Source organism: Antennarius striatus, chromosome 7, assembly GCF_040054535.1.
Source record: "Antennarius striatus isolate MH-2024 chromosome 7, ASM4005453v1, whole genome shotgun sequence".
Classification (NCBI taxonomy): domain Eukaryota; kingdom Metazoa; phylum Chordata; class Actinopteri; order Lophiiformes; family Antennariidae; genus Antennarius; species Antennarius striatus.
In genome coordinates this window covers 8710441-8732659 of record NC_090782.1, presented here as the reverse complement: position 1 = coordinate 8732659, position 22219 = coordinate 8710441, and the positions used below count along the sequence as shown (strand labels likewise).

Sequence of the window (22219 nt, the reverse complement as noted above, 5' to 3'; positions counted from 1 at the left end):
CAATCTGAAAAACCCCTGTATGATTGTAGTCCACTGAGGCAGGTGATTGGTTGGCAGCTCTGTTGCTGTACTGTGAGGGGCGGGACAATTTACGCTGATAAAAGCAATATTGGTTCGTGGATGTTTGTTATATTGCACAATTCTAAACCATGATTTCAAAAGGATCTTTGAAAACTCATGTGTTGGTAAGAAAAACCTTTACTCTGAAAGGCAACTACAACAGGAAGTCACAATATCTTTCATTCAGTGCAGAATAAAGTAGACTAATTCCTTCCCAAGTATAAAGTAGCATTAAATACATTTAAAAATACATCTCAAAAAAAGTACTGTACCACACACCATGAAAATATACTTCTAAAACTCTATTACTTCCCAACAACATTTCTAAAATAACTTTTATTTCTGAGTCATCTGACAAAACACATTTTTCTTGTTCCTGTCTTTAATATTAGCCGTCAGTGCAGGCGAGGAGAATAGACGAGAGCTTCACTCGGTCTTTGCTTTCTATCATAGGCAGCTTTGTTTTGTTTGTTTGTGTTTCTCAGAGCAGCGGACAGCCACAGTAATATGAGCAGGTCTCCCACGAGAGCTGTGTCAGATGGACAGAGAGGGAGACGGCAGCCTTTCATTTGGAGGGGCGATTCTGCCTCCTCAAAACACGTACACTCCTGCAGCTTGTAGCTCTACAACACACACCTAGTATATAGCAAGACCTGCTCTCTCTCTCTCTCTCTCTCTCTCTCTCTGTCCCTCCCCCCCTCTCTCTCTGTAACACACACTCGCACACAAACATACATTACCTAGCTGCATGTAAAGGTCACATGCATGTTTACACACAATAATGCACAACCACACAAATGTACCTTGCAGAAAGCCAGGCTGCGCTCTATCAGGGGAAATCACGTGCTGCACAGCACATAACAGCAGGGTAGCACTATTTACACGGCCATGTAATTAGTTGAAAACTTTATTCCTGTGATGTGGACCCTGATGTTGCACAAACACACCGAGTAACATAAAAACTTCATGTAATGTGCCTACAAACGCACACACACACATACCCATGCATGCATGCATGCACACACACGCATGCACACAAAACCATGAACATATGATGTCAATTATTTAATTTATTCCTGAGGTTATAAATATCTCATAGAGGATTTGCAGCAGAGGATTGTTATCCCACTGTGCTGTTGTTATTGTAGATTGAGTATTTATCCAATAAGAACACAAACTTGTGGCCATTAGAGTAGCATATGGCCGTCAGTGTGTTAAAATAAATGCAGTGGTGCAGACATTGATCTATTTTACCGACATGACAGATTGTCGGTGGCAATTTTAACAGCAGATCGTGGAGAGAGAGAAAACAGACACACATCTCATTATCACCTGACACAGCTCCGCTTTTACGTGAGATTTTTAAGCATTATTTGTTAGGCTGAAGTTGTCTACCTTTTAAAAAGAAAAGTATATCTTTGTTGACAGACAATAAAAATAGGAGAAAAGGCAAAGGCAGTGACTAGAGGGGCAAAAATGGGTACAAATTTTGATGCGTGTGTTAGGTGTATGCTCCTCTCTTATTCCTCCCTTTGTCTGCCTTCCCATCTTTGTCTCCTCTTTGTGCCTCGTCCTCTCTCTCTCCGTATCCTCCCTCCCGCTCTCTCTTCTGCTATCCAAAGTACAGGATAATGACACAGTTTTCCTGAGCTGTGAGAGCGAGCCGAGAAATGGTAACCATAGCAACAGCTCTTGTCCTGCTCTGCCGGCCCACTGTTGCCGGAGCCAGAGTGTGCTGTATTGTGCTAGCCACGCTAGCAAAATCATTTGTGCATGTGTGTGTCTTGTGGTGGCGGGTAGGCAATAGACAGATGTCACCATTGCCTTTCCACAGTTTCTCATTTGATCAGTGTCAGTGTAGTTTCTGGCTCTGTAACTGTTGCAGTAATTGTGGTAACATCCGACACATATCTGCTTTTCATGCAGTGGTTCAGGGAGCACACGGGTAAATACTGGGTCTCTGCAATGACTAATGTTGACTGGACTGGGTACCGCAATAACGAACCCTTCAGTTCCATCCAGGAGGGTAAATGTTTATGTGTGGGGAAAGTCAGCCTTACTAAATTCCTCCCTCCACATAGTGTTTGATTTTGTGCCTGTTTCATATCTTCTTGTGTCACTGAGAAAAAGCACCGGCCTCCATTGTTTTGACTGTGTGGGTTGTAACTTGCCATTTTAATTAACTCCCCGACCAGGAACTGCCTGCAACACAATTATTCTGCTTATTAACATGAAGGGAATAGAAGGGAAAAGAAACTGAGACAGAGAGAAAGTAAGCACAAAAGAAAGACAGATACGGGTGAGGAGAAAGGGAATCAAAGGAAGAGAGAGCTCGGGAAAGAAAAAAAAAAACGACAGTGATTGAAAGGGGTGCGAGAACGACTCTGCAGACGGGAAGAAGAGGAAGAGGAGGGGGCTCTGACTGAGCTATAGCTCTTTGGGGTTTGAATTTAATTGCCATGTACATCAGTACCAAGCTACAATAATGTACCAGAATACCAGACAATATATCATAGAGAAACCAACAGTGTCAAGATGCGCAAATGGTGGGAAGACAAGCAGCGCTCCAAAGGGAGAGGAGTAGAGGAGATAAGTGGAGATGAAAGCTATACACTTCAATTACTGTTTTGCAACCGAATGGAAATGAAAAACTAAAGCCTCCCAAGCTCTAGCCAGAGTCATATGAAAATAACAATCCCTGGCTCTCTCCTCTGATTCTGGACGAAAGCCATAGGCTTTAAATAGTGTGCTGGGAGGATGAGACACACTCTCTCTCTTGTCCTTCTTCCCTCCCCCTTCCCTCTCAAATCTCCATCGACAGCAGTTTTGTCACCCACATATCATATGCACAACAAATGCAAAGGCCCTTAACCTCAGTCACTGTTGACACAGATAATGAATCATACTGAAATATGCAACAGTAGCACTCAGTGCAGGGTTTCTGTTGAGCACCATCTCGAGTGTTATGCATTGCTCTGTAATTCACTGGAACATCATCATTCATTAAGTAATAGCGCAAGCGTCTTTCCCTTCCTCTGCTCAGCCCGTCAGGCACACTGGGTATGTCAGGTTTGTGCAAATCCATTCAGAAATCCTCAAACCCAAATCGGCTAGCCTCACGTTTCACACAAGTTCCGTAATGCATGTGAGAAAATGTAAAATGGCAAGAAATTTTTTTGAGCTGGATTGAGTCCCGAATTCATTTATTTGTCGTTTAAAGAATGATTCATCCCTTAAATTGGTTATATCCTCCAAGCAGGCTGTCATGAACAGCACACAGCCAGCCGTGCAGCATTCCATTATCCCTCAGGACACAGCTTCAGAGCCGGGCTCTTCTGAGCGGGGGGCTTGGGGAGAGGTTCAGTGTCCTTGACCATCAATCAGTGGCCTCTGGTCCCCCCCCCCATCACTCCCTTGTGAGAGCCCACATGAGACACTCCTGAGCCAGAACTGATCCTGTACACACCACGCTGTAAATCGAGCTAAATCCCTCTACATGCAAGGTTCACATGAGCCACCAAGGGTGTCTTTAACAGTACAACAACCACAAAAAGATTTTTTTTTTTTTGGTTTGGTTCTGTTGGGTCAAAACTTATATCCTGTGACACTCGATACATTTGATGAGCTCTGTCTCAAAAGAATGTGCTACACTTCGTCTTTTAAGTGCCTTCACACTGAGGGTGTGCAAACTCTTTATAGAGATGAAGACATTCTTCGTGCTTTAGCTCTCTTCAATCCACTGAGAGTGAAATACATTCTTCCCCTCTAGCATTCATCTTGTACCCTTTCTGGTAACAGTCTGCCATGTTGAGTTGGCGCACAATTGACTTGCCAACCCATCAGCTCATTCATCCATTTCTCTCTCCACTTCCCCAGTTCTTGTACAAGCAAACTGTTCATCATGTCCAGATATGATGTTCAAAACTCATCACCTTTGCATCCCGCTATGATCATCGCACACTTCTGCTCCACGGGGCCCTCATTCACACAATCCTTCAAGCTCATTAGCTCGACCAATCATTTGCATTAGTGCTAGTAATGAAAAGCTTCCATTAATAAGATGGCCTTCAGAGATCATTTACCTTCCTCCACCTCCCAGTCCTGCCACCCCCCCCTCCCCTTACAGTCTCTCTCCTTACACATCCAGGTACCCGCAGGTTATCATCACCCAGCAGAATGCGTTTTGGAGCTGAAGATCAGGCTCTAATGGTTCCTCTCAGCATTAATATCTAAATGGAGAGAGAATGAGAAAAGGAGACGGGTCACCTGATAGCTTACTGAGTGAGCTGGGGGCTCTCGATTACAGACAGGCTTTGGCCTTCAACTTGACTTAATCAACGCCTCTGCAGGGTATCTGGACACACTCGAGAGCCCCCAGCACAGTGTGAGCTGGAGGAAGAAATCCTTCCTGAGAAGACATTTCCGGCGTTTTCCATGCAGATACCGCTCCTGTTCATTATTGATCGACGTCTCACTCGCTCAGGCTTCTCTTCTTCATTTAACTAAGACTGTATGGGTGTTCCTTTTATTTAAACTGAAAAGTGGAGTCTGGTATTCGTGAGAATCAGAGTGACCTGCATGCATTTTTATTGCGCCTATAAATTCAAGGACATACTTTCTGCTAGAAATCAATGAGCTTGCAAATGATGTCCTTTATTTGCATGCTGATGGATAAATCTCCATTAACAAAATGATTTATAATTTTTTTCCCCACCCGTTTCTACAAATATAGAGAATAAATCTACATCAGCACATTCACGGAATAAACAAGAAAAAAATTCAGTGTTACTTAAAGCACACATTTTAGAAACACAGCATTTCCAAAAGTATAATTACTCTATGACTTTGACTGCCACTCCCACTAAATCTGTTTAATGTTTGAGGCTTGATAAAATACACAGGGACACAAACAAACGCTCTGCAAGTAGCAAGTTCACACAGCCCCCTTTACTTTCTCTGCTTTTCACGATTGCCATAGTTATCCTCCTCTCGTATTTGGGTCTCTAAATTCCACTATCTATCTCACTTCCACTGCCCCCCCCCCCTTGTCTCTCTCACTTTTTAATGCCTATCAGGGTTTTATTTCTGCCGCAGGCCCAAGGATTTTGCTGAGTCAGTTGCTCCTTGGCGACTGCACCCCTGCAATGACAGCGACAATCTGGCCGGTTATGAGGAATGCTGATGACAAACCAATGCTACAGTACTTGCATCCCCATGAGCTGCTTCATCAATAAGTCTGATAACATCTGATCTCCAACCAGGAGGCAACTATCTTTTCCTTCCCACTCCCTTTTACCTATCTCTTTCGCCTTTAGCCTCCTAAAATAGCAATCCCCTGCTGTTATGTATGTAGGATTATGATAAGACAGCTCTCTTTTATCAATTTCCATTATGGTGCTGATAACACAGCAGGCCTGAATGTGGAGGGTTAAGAGCATTTTCTTCTTGATGGATACGAGATAACTTTATCACTGCACACTGTCTGGTTATCAGTTCACCTGGGGCTAGTCAAACCTGACTGGAATTTGCTTGTGCAAAGTACCTCTGTACAAGCATATGGGCTCCAGCTAAAATTTGCTCAGATGGTCACACTGTATGCAGAGCAATCCATAGTTTTTGTTCATATTTACCTGCCCTGAGCTGTTAATTGATTTCTCTCAGATCAATTCTGTGGTTTACAGAAATTGTTGGACCAAAAAGGGCTAAATCAATTGCAGAGTGATTAGCATGTGCAGTGGATTATTTGTAGCTCAGGCACTACATTCAGTTTGAGGCAGCACGGAGTAAAAGCACAAGCCAACGGAGGCGCAAGCCATATGTCTATGTTAATTATTGCTGGCTTAAAGTCTGCTTTGGATGGTGCACGCCCATAGGCTGTGAGAGTGTCACATATGAAATATTCCTTTATTAAACTAAGACAGAACCTCAGGCAGTCACTGCACTCCAGTTTCTGTTCCCCACCTTATAGTTGGGTGCCTGCAGGAGGTTCAGATAAAAGCTGCACCGTACTGAAGCAAGCTCCGTTGATTCAGATGTGTATTTCACACATGAGCCAGACACCGTTTAGAAAGGGTTAAGTTGGGAGCTGCTGTATCTTTCCGTTGCATTTTATACCATCTTAATGTAAACTATTCATCTGAAGTGTCAGATAAATGCATCGGAGATCAAAGTATGCACAACATTCCACAACAGTGAAAAAAAAAAGGCCTTTCCACAAGCGTGACTTCATTTAGCTGCATAGGTTGAAATGTTTTCCTGAAAGGCAGTTTAATGTATCCCAAAAATGTTTGACTGAATGTTATAATTGTATGAATAAAGGCAGACAATACTTGGGACTGAAATGTGTCAGATCCTAAAAAGAGCCTTTCACTCTTATCTGCTCCAGCAGAACCCCCACCCCCCACCCCACTCACTCCAAATCCACTTTAGCCTTCCCCTTGTTGGCTTATCCCATCTGACGTACCCACACTATCAATATGCAACTTTCATGGCTGCATAAATACCAGAAATGATGGTGACACATGCTCTTTGTCTTTGATGGAGTAATGCTGCTGACTGCAGCTTTGAAGTATGCAAGTACCACTCTCTCTATCTCTGGCTTTGTGTTCCTGTTTTTCACATGAGGTCAAACATTATTGACTGAGATCACTGAGGGGAATAAGTCTGCGTTTACTGACAAATAGGTCCGGTGGATTGACCCCTGACTAAACTCTGCAGGGTACCAAGAGCTGCAAATATCAATACTTTTGGTGAAACACACACACACAACACACACACACACACACACACACACACACACACACACACACACACACACACACACACACACACAAACACACGAACACACACACACACACACACACACACACACGCACCTTTTTAGTTGTGTACAGCAAACAAATTTGTATAAATGTAAAGTATTCATTATCATGCAACTCACTGCACTCATGACGGTGAAGGTCAGCGCAAAAAATATCATTTATTTCAAGGGCAATTATGGCAGAATGTAAAAGTTGGCCATATGAAAGGGACTAAAGCCATCTGTCTAGAAGAATAATGATCAAAGTTTCATTTGTTTCCTTTTTAAATCAAAAACTGCAGACATTTAATGGTAAATAAGATCAAGACTCCTGTTACTAAGCACCGTTAGACATCCTCTTGTGTGTGTGTGTGTGTGTGTGTGTGTGTGTGTGTGTGTGTGTTTTTGTGTGTGTGTGTACACAGAGATCCTTTCCAATAGCTAAAGCAATATACTGCAATAATTTCTACATGATATATAAACATGAAATCAAACTTTCTTGGAATTAATTTGCAGACTTGCTAATGGCCTTGGATAGTTGGACCAGATTGATAAACGTAAAAAATAACCATCAACTTATTCACACTCTTTTTGTGCGTGATTCATTAGAGCTGTCTCACCTCAGTCTAGAAAAGTTCAGCTACATTTGATGTCAGTGAATAATTTTTTATTAATAAAACAGGGAATCTGTTAACAAATCTGGAAAAGGACCCTTACAGCAGTCTCTAGTTTTTAGATGTTTTCTGGTCAGTCATCTTCAGATTATCACCGCTAAATCCGCCGCAGCGGGTCACGGGGACCCGGATCCTATCACGGCGGCATAGGGTGTGAGGCGGGGTACACTCCGGGCACGACGCCAGTGCACCTCGGATCCACACACAAAGACACACACACTCATTCTTACGGGCAATTTGGAACGGCCAATCAACCTGAAGCACATGCTTTTGGAGGTGGGAGGAAGCCGGAGAACCTGGAGAGAACCCACGCAGACACGGGGAGAGCATGCAAACTCCACACAGAGCGAGACTCGAACCCAGGTCCGCCATGTTGTGAGGCAACAGCGCTAACCATTGCACCACCGTGCCGCCCAATATGTTTTCTGGTATAGGTGTTAAATAAAAACAGAAGACCAAAAATGTTCAGTATTAATTTTGTTTTCAACACATTCACCTAAAAGAGGCATGAGTTAATATTAAAGTGATGGTCTTTTTCTCATTCTTTTCTGACTACCCCACTCTGGATGTGGCTCTGAGCTCTTACCAGTCATACCAAAGACAAACATGTATAAATGAAAAAGGCTAGTTTCGTATTTCAAAATTTTGAATCAGTCCCCTATCCAGCTGGGCATTGAAGCCTTTACCAAATGTTACTCAAAACTGGCACATCTGTTCATTTGGTGCTCCAATGACTATTTCAAGTGGCAGTATATGTAAGATTGGCTTAAAATAAAATTGCAGGGCTCATATTTATCGTAATGAAGGAACGTGTCGTACAGTGAAACAAAACTGGATTATTAATGTGTTTTTAATGGTCTTTAGAACACAAATGGATAAACCCAGGTTTCATGATCCATAGCCAATGCTCTGTTAGTCATCCATTAATCGCTGGTTTTGGTCTCTGCGTAGAATTTCTTGATCGATAAAACTTAGAACAAACAGAAACACAAACAGTCATGTACAGTAAATCCTCAATAAAATATGATTTTAAATAAATACAGACGTTACTAGTCATTTGAAAACTCATATCAAAGAGTCACATATCATGAAACAAAGTAAGAATACTATTATAATCCAATTTAGTGTCAACCATACAAAAGCTAAGAGAACACATTATCATAGAAGTTATCTCCAATTGCAATGTCTGATCCGTTCTATGATTCCTTACTGGTGAAAGTTCATTTCCACTTCTTTTTCCTTGCTTAATGTTAAGATGCAGATCTGTGGCTGGAGGCCCGCTGGGAGTCTCCCACCATCACCAAGATGTTCCCATGCAAGATGGCATGAGCAATAACAAATGTGCGGCAGAATAGTCTAATCCACTCGTCTCCTTACAAATGTGCTCAGACAAAAGCGCCTGGGATCCTTCAGGGCTAATTAACAATGTCGATGGTGACAGGACTCTGGATGGTGAGTAACTCGGGCGATTGATTGTTTCAAAACATTAGCGTATTTGAACAAGAAGGGAGGTCTTGGATGAAAAGACCGTGGCCGTTTATCACATCAGAGGCTGATAGAGCCTTGGTGCATTAGGTCCCAAGATAGGTTTGCCAAAGGCATCTCCCAGGGTGTTCACTTCCTTTATCAGTACCGAATGCTAAAAGGATGTAGCCTTGTTAGAAGCCTTGAATAACACATCAGCTGCAAGGCCAGGGGAATACTAAAGGGTTAATGACCTCTGTTTGGGGGGTTCACCCTTAAGCACTTGCATTTCATCCATTGCATTTAAAAACTGGAGATAGGACTGAATGGAATGGAGACAGCTATGCATGACATTTGTTTATATGTATGCACAAAAAAAAGTGCATTAAAAAGTGCAACATACTCCATTTCAGGCATCCACTACTAATGCAGACTTACATGCGCACACCAGCACTGAATGGAAATTGTGTGTGTGTGGCACTCTTTACTAGCCTCCAGGGGAGTGCATCATACTTGGTGACACCACTGCAACTTGTACAGAGAGCCTGTAGTACTGATGAAGGACAGGTAAAACTGAAGATGCGAAAGACCCCTGAATTTGAGCTGATAGAACTAACCTTATTTAATGACCAGATATCCAAGCCATTTACCCAAAGAGAATGCCATTTCTGAATGTCATGACCTTTTCTAACCGCATTTAAAAATCTCCAAGGTTTTCAAGGTGCAGTTTGTTAGTAAAAAGATTTCGTGGACTCATGAGGGGTTGCAATCAGAGGGAAAGCATGATCTGATCTTTTAATGGTTGGTTTGTTGTAGATACTGGCATCTTTTGTTGGATTTTTCTTGAGGCAGTGACTGGAATGTTTCATTCATGTGTGTGTTCGATCAAATTTAATGGGCTCATCTCAAACTGAATGCATACACGAGAAAGAAAAAGATGGCAAATGCTTTGACATATGCTGCTTGGCAGTGTAATTTTGTATGTGTTTATTCACAAACAAGAGTCTTCCATTTTCATGGGTAATGGGCAGTCTGGACTGATTTACGGATAGGAGGAAAGCAACATGAAGAGACTCAGACCCCTCAGACATAATTGTTGGTGAGAATAAGTCAACACTGCAACAGCAGCACTGCCCTGAGTGCAGAGTTCATTGAGAGAGGGCAGAAGGGAGAAATTGAAGAAATCAGAAATGACAAAAGAAATAAAGAAGGAATAAAAGAAAGACATTGTGGAGGTGTCCGGAGTGCAACCTGAGATGTTGACAGACAGAAAAGACAAAAAGAGAAGGTTCACATGATCAATAAATGAAGATAAAATAAGTCTATTGAATTACGGTACCCCTCGTTCCTTGCGGTTAATGCATTCCAGGAACCACACGCGAATCACAAATTCCGCCATATAGTGACGAACTATTTATTTTATTATTTACGGTAAATTAAACATTCATGAATACTCCCCATACTGATATCAAACCACCTTCTATCTGGATTACCTATTCCTACACTCTTAGTGACTGTTTAAAGCACTTTTGTGTCTCACGGAAGTCTGAGACTCACAGAATGTAGCGCACTTCCAGATGCCATCAGCCAATAGAATGCGTGTATTATCATGTGACTGCCTACCAAAAATCCGCGATGAGGTGAAGTTGTGGGTTTTGATGCGCAAATGCGTGAGGGCGCACTGTATAGTGTTTAGAACTTAAATTGAAAACCTCACTGAAGAAAAACACTGGTGATCCCTCCTGTCTCATATCCTTCAGCATGACACAAATAACACACTAAATTTATGTATTAGAAATGCAAAACAGACTATATATATGTAGATCATACAGGCAAATTGTACTGTAGTTTGAATGAATAGGCATAACTCTTAAACTCACTTATTTTTTGAAGAAATAAAACGGGGAAAAAATGAACAGATATTAAAATAAAACAGCTGCTTAAACGTATCTCCATATTATTATTATTCTGACTGTAGATAGAGTATATATATATATATGTATGAAAAAAACCCTTGAATAATATGTCTGGGTCTACTTAGAAGGCAAAGGTTAAGCTTTAAATCTTCCACTGACAATGATAGACAGGGTTTGTTTCTAATTACAAAACTAATTAATGTGTAATATCAAACAATTATCATGGCGTGACATAGAGGCATCCCTCCCTTAAAGATTCACATCCATGTGAAGAAGACATGCTAGGATGATGGACTGTTTACCAGAATTCCTGCAATGCAAGTATTATCAGGGTGGTTGGCAACAAAGGCCCAACCCCAGTGGCATAATCACATGAAAGAGCAGTAATCTCCTGGCAGCCAGCTGTTATTTAGGGAATATATATGAAACATGTTAAAACTTGGCTGGAAATTTAAGTGCTGTGTGACATTCATGGTAGCATTTATTTTGTTCACAATACTAATTTTTTTTCCATTTTTTTATCATGATTAAGGAGGATGACAAATAAATCATCTAATTTTATTTTTTCTGACTTACTATCTTAATATTGATTAATATGTGGGCGCCACTGCGGTGCAGCAAGATGATTCCAGGTTTGAGTCGGGTTCTCTCTGGGTTCTTCGGCTTCCTCCCACCTCCAAAATAATTGATCAGTCCAAATTACCCTTCGGTGTAGGTGTGAGTGGCTGTTTGTCCTTTATGTAATTCTGCAGTGCACTGGCATCATGCTCGTAGTGTCCCTTGCCTCTCGCCTGCAAATCAGCTCTGTTAGGCTACAGCAACCCCCGCGGCCCGCCATAAGCAGAACAAGAGGTAGACGATGAATGAATGACTTAATGAATGGCTGATATGTGCAATAGATTTGTTGTTTAGGTGTGATCCTTTTCCCCTCTGGGTTGAGGGCACCACTTTCCTGTTCCTTGAGGGACATGCAGATAGGACAATAGGACCTGAAAAAATTTTGAACTACACTTGGTCCGAGAGGAAATTCTGGTGGAAGCCCGCAGTGGCCCTAACATGTAAATCAGTAGTCTGACCTGGTTATAAGAACAGAAGACTATTGGAACTATCTATAGCTGGTTTCCTCGGAGGTTTCCTTCAGGATAACTGGAGCTCAGGGACTTAGTTTTATCTGGTAAAGCGAATGATTAGGTCATTGGAGTTCTTATCCATTTAAAGTTTGAGAACACATTGAGATCATTTCTGTAAAGTTGGATCCAAACTAACTTTTTGAATTAGAACATGTTCCACGTCTGGAGGTATTCATTGAACTGAATTAATTTGTGCTGAAACTATCTGCAAAGCTGCTTTCTCAGTCATTCTTTGTTTTCAGTTGACCAGGTTGAAATTAAAATTTCCAGAATTTTAACTAATCTTGAGTTAAAATAAGGAAATGTAAACCAGTTTCATCAACAAAATACATCTGAAAGTTAATAAATGATGCTTTAACTAACTACTGTTTTTATATAGTGATTAATGACAATATGTGTCATCTGTTTTCAAAAATTGAGAAAAAAATAAACAAGGATACACAAAATTTTGGTAACTGGCAAAAATGATTCAACAGAAATATCTGAAACATTTATATTGATTTGATTGGCTAAAAAGATGAACATGATTTATTATGAACATGTAAAGTAATTATGCTTTTTTATCTTGTAAATGTTTATATTATTAGACGGGACAATACATAAAAGGAAAGACATTGTTCAATCCAACAAGGAAGAAAATAACGTGTCTATTAAATGAGTTGGAAAACATCAGCATAATGCATATCTGCCAAATTTGTTAATGGATTAAATTCATGCACAATTGCACTGAAAATGACACAGAGAAAAAAGCAAACAGAACAATGTCTAAAACAAATTAAAAAATAAAAGCACTCACATCTTGTGTGAAACAAATGCAAATGAAATGATTTCTACGACTGCATATGTAGAAGCTCCACTGGATTATCAATTAAATATTATATTTACACCCTACCACTAGGAATGCAAAGTTTATTTTGATGGTAGAGGTTCTAAAGCTGGCAGTAATTGTTGTAACTGCAAGGGTGACATGGACATTAGTCTATCCAAGTAATCAGCGACTTCTCTTCTAACTTAATGGAAGCTCATCTGCAGCCATAGTCAATTTGCTAGAATTACAGGTTTAAATAAAAACTGAATTTAAACTGTTTTAGGGGCTTAGTTTGATATGTAATACTACGTAAAGTCCAAATGATGTTTTAATGAAAGCTATTGCTTTGGTTCTTGCTCCTACTTGAAATGAATGTAAAACCCTCCAAAAAGATGCAGAGAAAAGGATCCTCTCCAGTTAGTGAGGTCTGAAGAATGCATTTCTTGTACATCCAAGGGCAATGCCAAAATATCCAAAGCCATCTCTCTGTTACAGCTAAAAGTGTTCTTTTTTAGTTCAAAATTACACCCATCTATCTGTGCTGAGGAGTGCTCTCACCAAAGACGAGAGAGGAGGGCGAGACCTGAGCTGGTACACAGTATGAACCCTCTGCAATCTACAAGTTGGCCAAAAAGACACGTTTTTCTGATTTACTGCAGCTTCTACTGTAAGTGTGTGTCTTTCTTCAATCATCCTCCTTAATGCAGTAACCATTAGAGTCTGTCCAGAAAGAGAATATACCCTGGTGTCTCAATTATAGTCCAAGACTGAATCTCTACAGCAGCTTTTCGTGGCCATTAAAGGAAATGACTATCCATTTTCTGCTCCAGCTCTCACACAGCAACTGCACAGTCCTGTCTGTTGTTAGGAGGACCAAGACTCATCTTTCCTACTGAAACATATGATTAATCACCATGACTACTATGGTGAGAGAGTTAATTAAAGTAGAAAAAAGATTTTATTGGCAAAAAATGCAATTCTCTTGTATCCTTTAACAGTAATTTCCCTTGTCTGATATGTTCTATTTGCCAAAACCTTCGAATCAGGAGAAATAATGTAGGATTTACGTAAAAAACATTGTAAATGAAAACGTCAAACATGGAAAACAAAGGCCTGAAAGGGCTTCAAGGTATAACGTGCTTTGATATTTTGAGCAGAGTGGCAGACATGTGAAAGTTGGCGATATATAGAGTCTCAAATGTTAAATGAGAATTTTTTTTGACAGTAACAGGAATAAAAGCACCTCCCACGACAAGAGTTCAAAGAACAGGCAGAAATAAATGCATGAAATAATACAATTTAAAAACTGGAAAGGCAGTGACAGATTTAATACCGACCACCAATAGTACACAAAAGTCTGTGAGGTTTCTTTTTTGTTCTTCTGATGACAGTTATTACAGTTCAATGTGCATTGCTGTGTTTTGTGTGTCATTTAATGGCCAACATTCCAGAAGCGATGCAAAGTGGAAGAGATGATCAGAAAGAATTGTACACGCGGGAACAAGAGAACAGGATTGAGTTGGAAAAAGAAGGTGGAGAGACTCGGTCAGAGAGATGTAGGGTAAGTAATCCACCGATGGAGGAGGAAGAGCAGCACAGCCACTTAGATCGGAAACCCACCAAAAACCGGTGAAAAGCAGTGTCCTAGGAGGTTTTAGTGAAGAACAGAGAAAGCTAAGGCCTGTGAATTTTGGATAATAATCAGTTTGTATATTTTGTTTAGAGGGGAGTGTTAATCAGACCTGTACTGGAGCTCAAAATGCGCTCTGAAGGCTTTGTGAGTCAATGCTAAGGAAGATGCCCTCAGTTTCTCCACTATGTTTATTTGCTTTAATAAACGGGTTTACAGTCTATGTGGTTATCACGCATACACATCATTGTTTATGACAAAGAGCTCAAAATACCTGAATGGATGACTGCAATAAAGTAGACTGAAATTAAAATTAAAACTATCCACACCTGCTCTCTACTTAGATCTTTCTGTTTCCTAGTTTATCTGTCATTAGCAGATTGGTTTTTATATTAACTAGTTTCCACATAGTTATGTTCGATTGACTACTACAACAGCCTGACAGCTGATGTTAACACAAACTAATCGCCATCCATTAATTTTCTTGAAGACAAGGTAATCAATTTAGCTGCTTATCCGAATCAGGGTCATGGGTCGACGCTGAAGCCCATCCCACCTGACATTGGGTGGGAGATGGGGAATACACTGGATAAGTTAGAAGTTTATCAAATGGCCACATAGAGACACAAAGACCCGTTCACGTTCATGCTCACACCTACAGACTACGTGATGAGACCGATTCACTTGTGCTGCCTGTTTTAGGAAGCCAAAGACGCTGAAGAAAAAGCATGCAGAAATGGGGAGAACATACAAACTGCACAGAAAGGCCCTGGGTGGAATTGAACCAAGGACCTTTGTACTTTTTGGCAAAAGTGCTCTCACTGCACTACTCAGCTGCCCAAAAATAGATCTTGTATTTGTAATTTGTGTTACTCCATATTTCTTTCAGCATAGAGAGCTGACACTGTTCACTTTAGGCTTTTATGAAGAATGTTTGGTTATTTGTTAGCATCTATGCAATGAATCTTTGCAAACTCTTACAATTGCTTAGCTAGAGGAACATTGGTTATTCCACCTGCATTGAAAATTCATTCATTCATTTTCTGACCGCTTCATCCGCTTGCACAGCTGTCATAGGTTGTGAGGCAGGCAAACTCCAGGCAAACCGCCAGTGCACCGCTGTCATTCAAAATTATCAGATGAAAATATTTCATATTGACCAAAGCAAATAAAGAGAACGAGATATCAGTATGGTTCAGAGCTACCACTCGGCAGAGTAAAGCATACAAAAACAAATATCATAAATATAGAATTACTCATAGTTTTTAGGACAATACAATAAAATGAGAACCAGGCAGTCAATCAAATCAGAAACTAAGCCAAAATGACTAATATCGCACAAGCAACTGTTTACTTTTCAGCCAACTTAATAAACTACCACTTCTCTTTATTGAAATGTATTATATGGAGAAAACACATAAATAAATCATAATGTCTGCTATTATAGTATCTGAAATGATGACTTATAGTTATATAAAACACATGGTGTTACAATGTTACCATGCAAAATATACTGTATGTATGGTAAGTACTGGTCAACTAAATGACCTGAATAAATATACTGTGATAATTCATACATGGTGCCGTAAAAAAGAAAGAGATCTCATATCTCTGGTCTTGATCAGTGTCTGATATATTCTGTGAAACATAATGTTTTGTGAGAAATGTACATGTAGTCACTTTAAAGCTTTGTTATATATTCTAGAGACATACAACAGAGATTGTAAAAAAAGAGGACATATCAGTTTAATGTAGCCAAAAACCAGTCTAGCACAACAACAGGTTTTTGACTGGAGGAGTTCACACCCTTCTAAGTTGACAGGACAAAACCCTTCCCATATTAATATTGTCCAGGGATCTGGGGGTCAAGTATGATAGATGACATGCCATCTGCTTATCAGGCCTTTCCAGAGATGATTGGGAAAGCTAGCTCTCAGTAAAAATGAAGGTCAGCATATCACCTCAAAACAAACTCTACTGGATAGGAGTCGGGGTGGCGGTGCAGAAGGGGCTTGCACGCCTCTTGATCTTGCCATCATACAAGTGATAAGAATGGTAGAAAATGCACTGCCGAAAAAGGATTATCTGTGGGTAGCTCAGCGTTTCTGACACCAGGCACGCTGGGTGAGGACAGGCATTGTTGTTTACTGTGGAGTTTACTCCAGCTCTCTATGATTTACAATACCATTCCAATCAAACTTTAAAATGTAAGCTTATCAGTGGGAGATGCTCTGAATATTTCATAACTCCAGTGCAGTTATGCTGCTATTAGCTGCTGATGACTCACAAACCAGCAGACTAGACAAATTGGTGCCTACATATATTATAATTGCCAATTTACTCAACTCAACTTCAGAAATTCTGGCTTGAGCTTCTGGGTGCTAAAGTGTAAAGAAACAGTGCATGTTAGAATTGTGAACACTGTCATCAGTTTCTTGTGGATTTTCATACTCAGGGGTCCTGCATGGTTCATCTCATGATAACAGCGTAATCCAAAACTTCAGAGCTCCAGCAAATACACACAACTTCAAGATCAGGAACTCTGCCACAGTTGATTTGCAGGTCTTGGATAGTTGCAAGAAAAAAATGGGACAAAGCCCTGTGTGTGTGTGTGTGTGTGTGTGTGTGTGTGTGTGTGTGTGTGTGTGTGTGTGTGTGTGTGTGTGTGTGTGTGTGTGTGTGTGTGTGTGTGTGTGTCTGTGAAGATAGAGTGCAATGCTGCATACACTCTGGTACCTCTTAACATTTGACTGTCTATCTGCTGAGCTAGGAAAGTCTGAAAAGACAAAATATGGGATGTGAAACATATTTGGTGCTTGTTCCTATGTAAATTGTCTTAAGTTACTGACTTGTTACTATACTAATTGTTTTAAATTAGTCAATGTCATCCAAATAAACCAATACCAATTGCCATGTATGAAAGTTCATTGATGACAGAAATAAACTCGATGGTAAATAAGAATGTGCTGTGATATCAAAAGAGTATTAAGTTAGTTTATCACTTTTTAAGCTTTCCTTTCACATTTTATTGAATGTTTTATTTTTCCTATTCACACCATTTAAATCAGGATGATGGACTGTAATATATACAAGATTCTCTGTTATAAAAGCAGCGAGCTCTAAGTTCATGATGTAAAATAATTTTCCTTGAATAAGAGAACACAGGTGGCAGTTTCTCTGTTTCATTAGCTCTGATGTTGTAGCTTTCACGTTGAAATATAATCAGGGAAAAATAACTTTTTGATGTGACACCATATTGACAATAGCCCAGAAGACAGTGAAGATGCTTCTCAAACAAAAATAATCTTAAAGCGACTTTATCTTCATTAAATGGGAACAGCTGATAGCCACAAATAATTAGCTCCAGCAGAAAGGCTGTCTCTCATCCATAATGTAGCGCTCCCATTGAACACTGGAAAAATTTATATTTGAAATGTTCTTCCTTACAGTGTTTCTTTAATGACTGCTAATTCCCACTGAAACATGAAGCCCATATGAAATAAAGTCCAAACGTTATTAAAATGAATGATTGCAGCTAAGAATGCATTATGTATTCGAGCTAAAGTTAGAAAAATGTTGCAGCTGTATTTTGAAAAACAGTCAGATGCAGATTAAATGAACAACGGAATGCATTATATGGTTTCAAAGAGAGAATAAATGTGCTTATGAGCTTGGTCCACAAATAGCCAGTCTAATATTTAAAAAGTGATGGCCAAGACAGAATATTAATTTAGCACTTAAGAGAAAATGCTATGTTGTTTCTTAACTGAAAAGGCTTCACACAGTATAATATCAACAAAATTTGTCTAAGGGTCCAACTTTTATATACATCAGATAAAAGAATGGAACAGAGGAAAATCTCAACATAACCTTTTTTAAAGTCATCTCCCAAAAAACCCCATAAAACATTACCTTGGTTTCAGGTACAAATTAGGAAGTTATCCTTTGATTGAAGAAGCTTTACATGCTCACAAAAATAATTTGATTAGCACAGCTCCCAGGGGCCCTGGGGAGCTGAGTGAGTGACTTTTGAATTTTGGAGGACTTTAGAAGAATACTTAATGAGGTTGGTTATCTCTTTGATGCTCTTTTCTGGACCTTGAATAAAGAAAGACATATGACATGTGCTGGATCTAAATCAATATTAAAACTGTCTTCATTAAAGTTATAATACTTTCAATTTCAAGTATGTTCAGAATGTATACAAAGCAGGGAAAAATTTAGGATGAAATGAAGTCTGCAATCTAAACAATTGCTCCATCATGAATGGCATTAACAACACATGGACCTTCCTGAATAAACTTCTTCTTCCTATATATGAAAGGGATGAGGGGTAAACAAATGTCAGGCAGCAAGGGTGACAGTATAAGCACTTCTCTGTAAAAAGCTCTCAATATACTCCTTGTAGGAAAACCAATAAAAAACAAAAAAAGATTTGTACTAAAAAAGATGGCTAAAAGATGATTAAATAATCATCTTTGCTTGGCTACACTCACTTGATCCTAATTTTGGTATTTGTGAGTTAAAGTGACACATGGGAGTCACAGTCACGCACATTATGTATAATTCATGTGATATTACTTGAAATAGTATAACTGTAGACTGTGCCTCACAAAAACAAGTGTTAGGACTCAGAACAGTGTTGAGAACATTGTTTTTCTACTGTCAAGTGATTTGCACAGATAAACAGAAGTGAAAGCCTGTGGGAGCATATGCTATTATCACAGATCTACATTTCATTGGGATGACAGGGTGGCATCAAGCCAGCTGCTTTACAGTTTTGGTATGCACTTATATATAGGTAAAAACATGCACTGCCATATGCTAAAGATAAAACTAGCCAGGTTATTTATTGCAAACTAAATGTTGTATATTTTACCATTTTATTCAGAGGCACTACAAACTTTCATTCAGTAGATGAAAAAAAAATCTGTTAAGAAGCAACAACAGATGATTTCTATTTCTGCCTCTGATCCCCTGACAAATATGAACATATCTGTGTAATGTGTACGATATAAGATCAGCTGAGAAGGGATAACATTTTATAACTACCTGGTGGTGAAATTCAACACTCAGAGAGTTCAAATACAGTAAACAGATACTGTACATATAGAAAAGCAATTTTAAATAATAAAAGCTTTACACTTTATATATCACTGTCGAGTTGAATGCTTTATGGTTAGGCTTGATTGCTTTATGTGTTATTTAAACAACACATCATGCTTACTATAATTAGCATGATAAAAAGGTAAATTGATATGATACAAATACATAGGAAACAAGAACCAATGTAGTCACAAACTTCAACATCCCACGACACCCCTGAATTCAAAATTTTACCCCGACCTACTTGCATAGGTCAAATATCAAAGCTAGTGTTCTGACCTACATTCATGGATTAAAGCAGTAATTTTGATCTACGGTCTTACTCACATTGGCCTTCTTCCTCGTCTTTCTATCTTATCTGGTTCCTGAGTGTACAAAAGTTAAAATTTGACCTTGACCTAGTTTTCTCAAGGCCAAGGTCATCATCTCATCGTCATCCCCTTTGCTACCCGAGTAATGTGCTTTTTGTTTCATCTTTCTATCTGAAACGGTTGTGACAAATGAACGGACAAACGGATGAACACACAAACGCTGACAATAACAATACATCACAGCTTTAAAGCGGGACGCAAAATTAGGAGAAACTATAACTTCCTTGGCAGGAGAGATGCGTGAAACTTTACAGGTGGTGGTGGATGACTTAGCTTCTTGAACTAATTCTGCAATCTAAGCTAATGCAAGTTTCATATTTCAAGTACAGATAGTGGAGCTGAATTAATCTGCACCTTAAGCACTTCACAAGAAAGCAAACAAACACATCTGCTGGAAAAAATATTTAATCTAAATTACTAATTGTCAACATCCATACATTTTCCGTAACCACTGATCCTTGCAGGGCCTTGGGGTGCAAGTGGTACAGCTGAGACTGGGCTAGAGGCTGGACAGAGACAATCAACCACACACTCACACACATTCAAACCCATGGGCAATTATAGATAGACCCATTTTCCTATTTTGCATGAGCAACCAGCAGAATTCAGGCAACCAAGGGGCAAACATTCATTACTATTACTGAGACATAGGAGTGCTTACCATCATACTGCCTGAAGAATTATTATGGCATTATAAAAATACCCCATGTACTTATGAATCATTGTTCAGAAGAGGTAGGAAAAGAACATGTCAGTCTCCACAGAGTGTGGATGCTAGAAAACTTAGAGATGAGAGCAGGGAGTGTGACAGATGTAGCTGAGTGTGAATGTTTTGGGCGTGGGTGTAGGGGGTCACAGCTGGCTTAGGCTGAAACAGAAAAACAGAGCTAGACTTCCTTAACAATTTTAGTGGCACCATCAGCCAAGATGCAGTGTCCCTAACACAACAGTCAAGCACAGTACACTGTGTAGGAATCTATGGATAAAAATCTTTGTGCCATAATTGGAACTGGATAAGAGTCTATAGAGATTGATGAGGAAGGAGAAACAGAGAAGACTGCAAGCTGAAGTCACACCTGAGCAGCTGCAGATAAAAACCTCATGCATTTGGGGGGTAAAACTACAACATGATCTGCATAGGCTCTATTTTTCCTAATATATTTCATAATATAGTTTAACATTTTTGAAACTTGCTTGAACAAGTGATTAACTTATCATGTATTTACTACCGGCGAAAACTGCTGATAATTGTGAAAATTATCCTTGAGGCATAAGGATGTCTACAAATTTGGTCTTTGTAAAGCCCCAGTAAAATGAAAAAACAATCTAATATCTGGCATTAAAATGGTATCTAATTAACCCTCAGAATAAGGTTTTCTCTCATTTGAACCATATTAGAACACTGGTACAGCAAGGTTAGATATAAAAAACAATGACTGATGCTGCCTATTAACACTGTGATTTGAATTTTTGTCATTTGACCTTGATTAATTGGCTGAAACATGAAATATCTGGGCTTTAGGCATTGACGTTTTTTTTGCTTCATATCTCAATATTCACTTACCTAATAAATTCTTATTTTTGGAAGCAAATTTTTCTAACGTCATTAACAAGATACAGTAAATAAAAGCAACAACACATCAATCACTAAACCTGGTTAAATACCCGTTGGAACAAAGTTTTGCCAGAGATTCAAAATAATTCTCTTTGCCCTGCCACCTATTGAGCGTATCATCAAATACAATTTGAGACAAGACAAGACCAGTATCTGAGTTCTTGTTCAAAAGTGACACCACTAATCTTTTAATCATGCCTTGAAAGTTGGTTGACACACATACTAGATTCCATAAGAATCTACACAAAGACAGTCCTGAAAAGTCACAGATAAGTTCTAGCAGCTTTGTCGTGCACTGTGAACTCCCAAATGTACCATAAATGCAGGTGCATTTCATTATGTTTAAATATTTCATGTTTTTCTTTTCAATCTGTTGTGAATGTCAGAACCGTGAAAGCCTTTCAGTGTGGGATCACTTTTGCATGTTTCTGGGCACATGAATAGTAATACACAAAAACAATGTAACCATCGTGAGAGATTACACTCTGGCTCGCATAAAACCAGTAGAGACGGAGAAAAGACAACCAGACAGGGAAGATTATTCTGGGCTGGAACATGGAAGCAGTGAAATAGTTGGGGGTGGGGGTATTGACAAGGACGACAATGACAGTGTAGCACCAACCACAGCTCGAGCAGGACATCAGGT

At 39.5% G+C, this 22219-nt stretch overlaps 1 protein-coding gene across 2 annotated transcripts in view; it reads right to left on the bottom strand.

Annotated features, from left to right (window-relative positions):
- Nucleotides 1-22219, bottom strand: part of negr1 (neuronal growth regulator 1) — a 151516-nt gene that overhangs the window by 5761 nt on the left and 123536 nt on the right. The gene's annotated exons all lie outside the window — the stretch shown is intronic.